Raw genomic sequence first — 8,003 nt, forward strand, 5'->3', positions numbered from 1 at the left:
TATCCTGGAACATTAAGCGGCCAGTCCTGCCCATCCCTGAGCCATATTTCTGTAATTGCTATGATATCCTAGTTCCATGTTCCTAACCATGCCCTGAGTTCATCTGTCTTCCCTGTTAGGCCTCTTGCATTGAAATAAATGCAGTTTAATTCATCAGTCCCAGCTTGTTCTCTGCTTTGTTCCTGCCTGCTTTGACTGTTTGACTCGCCTTTGTTCTCAACTGTATCAGTCTCAGATTGATCTCTTTCCTCACTAACTCCCTGGCTCCACCCTCTCCCCACTGCCGCTAACCTTACTAGTTTAAATCCTCCCAAGCAGCTCTAGCAAATCTCCCTGCCAGTATATTAGTCCCCTTCCAATTTAGGTGCGATCCGTCCTTCTTGTACACGTCACTTCTACCCCAAAAGAGCTTCCAATGATCCAAAAATGTGAATCCTTCTCCCATACACCACCTCCTTAGCCATGCATTCATCTGCTGTATCCTCCTATTCCTGCCCTCACTAGCTCATAGCACCGTGAGTAATCCAGGATATTACTACTCTCGAGGACTTCTTTTTTAAATTCCTGTCTCTCTGTAATCTTCCTTCACAATCTCAACCTTTTCCCGTCCTATGTCATTGGTTCCAATGTGGACAATGACCTCTTGCTGGCCCCTCTCCCCCTTGAGAACATTCTACATCCTCTCTGAGACATCCTTGATCCTGGCACCAGGGAGGCAACACACCATTCTGATTTTTCGCTGCTGGCCACAGAAACATCTGTCTGTACCTCGGACCAGAGAGTCCCCTTACACAATCAATCTCTTGGAACCCGACGTCCCCCTCATTGCATTAAAGCCAGTCTCAATACCAGAAACTTGCCTGTTCATGCTACGTTCCCTTGAGAATCCACATTTTCCAAAACAGCATACTTGTTTGAAATGGGGATAGACTCAGAAGACTCCTGCACTACCTGCCTACCTCTCTTACCTTTTCTAGAGTTAACCCATCTAAGTGACTATATCTGCGACTTTTCTCCCTTCCTATGACTGCCATTCAACACATCCCCTTGCTCTTGTGAGTTCCTCATTGCAGCTAACTGTCTCTCCAACCTATCCATTTGATCTGATAGGATTTGCAACCAATGGCACTTATTGCAGATATAATCCTCAGTAACCAGTAAACTCTCTGTAAACTCCCATATCCGACAAGAAGAGCATATCGCTCTACTAATGGCCATTTTTGCTTCTTCCAGTTTCCAGACCCAGAAAATAGCACTGCTGGAGTATTTTATTACATCTTTCAGGGAAACACAATACATAATACAACTGATCAGACACTTAGTGCAAAAAATCTTTTCTAATTACTCAAATGAGCTGATTTCATGAAAGAACATGAGATGATTCTCCATGCTATTCAATAATCTGCAGGAACGGTGTGATTGCATTGAAGGTTTGCAGAGAAGATTCACCTGGGTATTGCCCTGAATGGAACATTTCAGTTTTGAAGAGAGGCTGGATAAGCTTGGGTTGTTTTCTTTGGAGCCGAATAGGTTAAGGGGAGACCTGACAGAGGTGTATAGGATTATGAAGGGCATGGAAATAGTGGAGGGCCAAGACAAAGAAGTCACACTTTTAAAAGTGAAAGGCAAGATGTTTAGATCAGGTTTGAAGAAAACTGTTTTCACTCAAAGGGTGGGGACTGGAATTAACTGCCTAAGAGGGTTAGTTGAAGCAGCTAACCTCATAAACTCTGAAAAGTATTTGGATGCACATTTGAACTGTTGTAACATTCCAAACAATGGGCCTAGTACAGGAAAGTGGAACTTGTGGAGGTAATAGCGTATTTTTGGCAATACAGACTCGATGGCCCAAAGAGCCCCTTCCATACTATATGGTTCTATGATTCTATTAATTTATGGTAATTCTAATGCCACAGCTAAGATATAGTAGCTATTTGAAGGTTTTGTTGATAGAAGTCCGGGGTGACCGCAAAGAGGGACAGTGGTAAAATTATCCCTGCTTCTGGAAGTTTATTCAAGGAAGTGGTATGAAGGAGAGTTGACTGTTTTCAGGTGGAGGCAACATCCAATTTGGGGCATCTTTCAACTTACATGGGAAGATGTTAAATAAGCCCATTCAATCTTCTCTGTGCATGGATTGTAAAAGCAAATGAAAAAGTGATTTTCTGGTGATACAGGTTGTGAAAGTCACAACTCATTGTTTGTTTATTTTTAACTTTCATTTTTGATTTAGTAGTCTCTGAGTGATCTTGGTCTTCTTTCATAATTCTCGACAATTTTTATTCCATAAGACAGCTTCATGAACTCTCAGTTGCTGTGAAATCTTTGCTGGATTCTTGTTTGATTTGACCCACTCAAGAGTGTGTAAACACATTGTGTTGCTGGCCATGATGTAACCATTCTGATGATTATCAAGGACCCTGTCTCATGGTGCATTTGCTCTGAGACACCTTCTTCAGAATGTATTCTTCTTTCTTCCAGTTTTTCATTAGCATTAAAACTGCCACAGCAGTTATTTGATCAGTTAGCAAACATTATGATTTTTAGCTGGAGCCAGTTCATTTTGTTTCATTCACAGGATGTCAGTTTCACTGGCTGGACCAATAATTATTGTCAAACTATAATTACAGTTGAGAAGGTGAAGGACCCATTTCTGTTCATTCTTTGTCACATGTATTCTGTTCTGGGTGGGTGTGTCCTAACCTCCCATCTTCTTGGCAATACAACCCACCGACTTGACCCATAAAATGTGTGTTTCTGAGGAGGCCAACTCTTAATGCGAGTATTGCATCTCTTTGCAGACAAGAAGTGTCAGCTTAGATACCAAATAAAGATTGAAAAATGACTATTGGCATAGAAAACATAGGTCATCCATTTATGCCACAATCTACAGTACTTGGACTTTTGTGTTAGAATTTTACTATAATTTTGAAGTTCCAGTATAGTGAAATTAGAGGCACAGAATTGCAATGGTGTAATGATACAGCAGCCCTAAACTCATAAAATGCCAGCTGAATCACTTCCAAGAAAGTAGGCCTTGCTTATGCCCATTGTCAGGGTGAGGTTCCCTATTTATTCAGCTCCAGATAGAATGCATCAAACCATGAGGTGGGGGGAGGTGAACTGTTTCCCCTTGGTTTATGCAACACCCGTTCGGTTGGTCACAACAAGGTTCGTTTGAAAAAGATCCCTTTCTCCCAGACCTAAGTGAATTTCTGTTACAAAAGGAGCCAATTTATCTAGGTTTTGAATTAGAAAAGAGAATGATTTTATTAATTAGTGAATGTAAGAAGAAATAGTAGCACAACACATAACACAGATTAGAAATAAGAGATGAGTTCAATAATGTAAAAGTAAAGAAAAAAGACATATGGATCAGTCTCAGCCTTATTTATGATGCGTGGATAATTGAACGTTGTGGCCATGGCGGTGAATGTTACCGATATCTTTGATGTTAATAGTTGAGCAGTCAATTTCAAAATTTTTATGATTATTGAAATTCCTTTGTTCTGGTTCCTTTCAAAGTTTGGTCTAAAGACTTGGTTGCAGTACGCAAAATTGTTCAACTACCTCACCTGAGGCCAATGTCAACGAATGGATCTTCAAATGACGTATTGTACCTATTGTTCCACCAGCACCTCATGCTACTCAATGCACCACACCCTGAAACCAAAGGCCTAAGGGCTTACTCCTGCATGTATTTCCTATGTTCTTATGTGTGACCAAAGATTTGCTTTTTAACCCACCTTTCTTCCTCACCAATTCTCCCCTTCAGTTTTTTTCCTTTCAGGCATCCAAAATTGGCCACTTGGTCAATCAATGGAGCCTTGACATGAAGGGTAAACCTCTAATGAAGAACCATTATTTGATCTAACACTCATGGCTGGTAGCTCAGAATCTGATGCTTTGCCTAAGTTGAAGGATAGTACAGACCAAATGTTGGGAGTTAACTGCTGTGGCCACCTTCTATTCTGTTCTCAGAGTATCTCGAGGTTCCCTATGGAAACATGTCATCATTCCTCCTTTGCATTTCATCGATAAGACCTCTAGCCCTGCATCTGAAAACCGAAGAATCCTGTCAATGCTCTATACGCTTTCCTATACTTTGCATCCACTACTTCTGTCAAACTTGCAGCAGTTGTTGTATCTGCGTGTACCTCTGTATGAGAGGGCAGGTTAACTTTAAGAGGTCCAGGCCGGATGTGTGCTTTCATAATCATGAATAGACTTGGATGCCATGCTGAGCCTTTACTCAGGTAGTAGCATTCATGCAGGACCAAGTAGCTGAATGGGCACCATAAGATTTATATCCTTCCTGCTTCTATTTACCAGACGGAGGGTGATCTTACAGTACATTCCCCTGTCCTCAAATTGAGCCGAATCCAATTTTCCTCTTAAAATATTCTTATTTAGCCTTTAACTTTAACAATTACAAATGCAATGATTTACTGCATCAATTTGCAGAAGTAGTGCAACACTTATAGACAATCTAATTCAAGTTGCTGATTTATGCTTTATTTAAAGTCAACATGGATGTTTCTATTCCTTGCAAAATAGCTTCTGTTTCTACAGACTTTCCACAAATCTTTGTTAAGTGTTACTCCTTCAATATTCATTCATGTAAAAGACTAAAAATAGTTATAGTGTTAAGTAATCCCAGCTGGATGTAGGCATAGGTCAGTACAACCTTGGCCTTAAAAGGAGAAGACGTTACTCAGATTATTTTAAAAACTGGCTATGGAGTCTTCCTGTTTGCTTTACTGTCACTTTTATGCTTTATTTTTTAATTGCTCTTTTCTCTGTGAATGCTTGTAGTTTGGGAAATGTTCATATGCTGAACCCAAGGTGTTGCTGAGTTAACATCTGCAGACAAACATAACTTTATTCTTTGATATGAAATAATGAAGCAACAGATTTATCACCAATTGGCAAATTATCAAGGCTCCGTGTAATAATTTTCACCAGTCCACTAAAATTATTGACTAACATTATGTAGTTTACAACAATCTTCCCATAAACTGCAAAATATCACATGGGAAAATGTGGACAGAGCAATTGATTCTAAAACACTGCAGAATAATATCTTCAATGAGAATTTTCATTTGCATCATTAGGTAACAATGCAGATTTTTCCAATATCTGACAAATACTTGTATGTGGGAGTTATATGAATAAAAACATCTGGAACATATATGGTACAGTAATACAAAGCAGATTCCTTTGGCAAAAATTAGTTTAAAAAATGTGCACTTGTTATAATTTTATAACATCCATGAGGGATTTCTCTGCTGTTGTTAAAATGTCTTTATATGATGTAGAAATGCAAGATATAAGCCAAGCTTTCAAATAGCTGGGAACTCTGAACAAATGTACTTCATTTGATAAATTGCTGAAAAAAGATTATGGGAAATTCCTCCTCTCCCCAGCCCATCAATTTATTTTAATTCATCTCTGTCATTTACTACTTGGGTTTCAGACAAAATAAAAAAAAATGTAACTATTTTGAATCAACAGAAGCATAGACAGCTCTTGCTTGTTGCTAAGAAACAAAACATACAGTGGATAGTGTTGAGCTTTTGTGTTCTTTGTTTTGGGCTCAGGTCTAAATGGAAGGAATGTCAATTTGAAATCCTGTCTCACTACAGAAAGTGACACTCTTCAGTGGTCAAGAATGATGTTGTAATTTATAAGGTTAAAGCAGGGGCTATTTTAATTGAAATATAAAAACCTCTATTCAAATATTATTTTAAATTAATATCTTGAAGATTTCATTAAAACACAAAAGGAAAATGAATTTATTATTCATGTGAAATTCCTGTCAAAGGGACAAGTAGGATAAGATTTAATTTTGTCCAAAAGTTACTGACCTACTAATCAAATTTCAAAGTTGGAAGTTGATTGTTTGAAGACTGTTGGTTATTGTGTCATTAGTTATGAAGTAGAACAGGTTTTTTTTTTGTAAATGTAACAATTTTGTCCCATGGGTTATTGTGAAACATAAAGATATATCCTGACCTACTGCAGTTCACGTGTTACAACTCATCTGTCTGCACTGCATCTTCTGAGCTATAATTACCAGTTGCTGCTGGATGAACCTAAAAGGATAGGCATAACACTCATAATCTTGTGGCAGAATGTAAAATACAGGCATGAACTTGTGGTATTAGCAAGTCTGAAATTGCAATACATTCAGATGTGCCAAAGCACCCTACATGAAATCTGTCCATACTTATTCAAGCACACAAACCTTTTGTCTGATGAGCGGCAGATTATAACAACAGAACTTAAATCTACAAAAATGGATGCTACTTCTGAACAATATTTTGAACTAAGTACTGGTGAAATACTTAACGTGACAAACACAATTGTTTTAATAAACAATTTTACATTCACTACAAATTTCTTCTCCCCATTGGAAACAAAAGTTTATAAGACTGTACTATTCTTACTAACTGTCGCCCAAAGGATACATCTGGTAAAAATCAAAATAGGCTGAAGTTCTTTTTTCAACCAAAACAATTGTACAAAGTTCATGATCTCCCAACGAGTCTGTTTATAGACAACCAGAAATCCAGAATGACTTACATTCTTAACCAACAGCTGTTCAAATGAAGTCAAGACACAGGCCTAGGGGTTCAGAGGATACAGATACATTAACATAGTCTGGTTGTAGCTATGAAACTATTTGAAAGTGTAAGATCACAGCATCATCCCTAAAAATGCAATGTCCAATTTCAAAGCTATGTGTTGGAACACTAAGGGCAACAAATTTGTTACATACTTATTACATTTATTATTAATGGTGTTGTTACATTTGAATTTTGTATAACAATTAGTATTAAATAGCACCTTTAATGTAGTAAAGTGTTCTAAATGCTTCACAGCAGTGCTGGCAGATGAAATTTGATACTAAGTGATAAAAAATTGGCGGATGACCAAAAGATTGGTCAAGCAAGTAGGCTTTTAGGAGTCTGTTAAGGAAGGAAAGAGAGGTAGAAAGGCAGAGAAGTTTACGGAAGGAACTTGGGTGATTGGAAGCTGAATTAAAGGACGAGGCAGCTCATTTTCTGGTAATGTTGGTTTAGAAGGAACTATTCCTCATTCAGTTGCTCCATGGATAGATAGATTCAATGCCAGAATAAATTAATCAGCATCAATATGAGATATATCCAAAATCATAGGAATATATTATAAAATTTTAGATGTACAATCCTTTCTGCCTGACCAACCCCCACCAACCCACCAAGAACCTTCTTAGTATGCACTAATGTTATACACCAACAGCAAAATCTTGGCCAGTAGTTTGTTCTAAACTATAATTTTGTTATCTCTTATCATGCTCTGATTATGATTTGTTTTACATTTTTAATTGCAGCCATCACAAAATCAATAAGCCACAGGATAAAAATGAAATAGCGATTTTCTAAATGGCACAAGAATCCATCGTTACCAAAGCCTAAGTAAAGCCTAATCATGCCAGAGATGCACAACAGAAACAACTCCTCTAAACCATATGATGTGGAGGTGGATGTTCATCTGTAAGTTTTGTTCAGATGTCCTCACTAAGGAGGGTGACATAATCAGCAGATTGATGGCATATTCAGCCAAGTTGGCTCCCTTGGGAAAGCCAAAGGACAGGATGTACTTTAAAAGGAAATACACAAGTTGCTATCATTGGACCTGTTTCCAGATAAACAAATAATACTTCAGTACTTGATATATTGGAAACCGCCTTTCTTAAAGATTAGGCCAATCTTTTGAATCTTTCATCTGGGTTAGAATATGTTGACTCTAATTTTAAAGTGTAAATATAACTGGGGGGTGGGGGGTTGTTCATGTTTTCCCGCTTAACAATGAAAATTGAATTGAGCACATGACCCTCAATATATAGGTGGAATCTCACAGAAGTCTGAGTGATATAAGCTATGGCTGGATATGTGACAGAATTGGATGACAAATGCAGTGCAGCCTGTCTTGACGTTCATTAGCCTCGCTCTCCCCAC

Source organism: Hemiscyllium ocellatum, chromosome 10, assembly GCF_020745735.1.
Source record: "Hemiscyllium ocellatum isolate sHemOce1 chromosome 10, sHemOce1.pat.X.cur, whole genome shotgun sequence".
In the NCBI taxonomy this organism is placed as follows: domain Eukaryota; kingdom Metazoa; phylum Chordata; class Chondrichthyes; order Orectolobiformes; family Hemiscylliidae; genus Hemiscyllium; species Hemiscyllium ocellatum.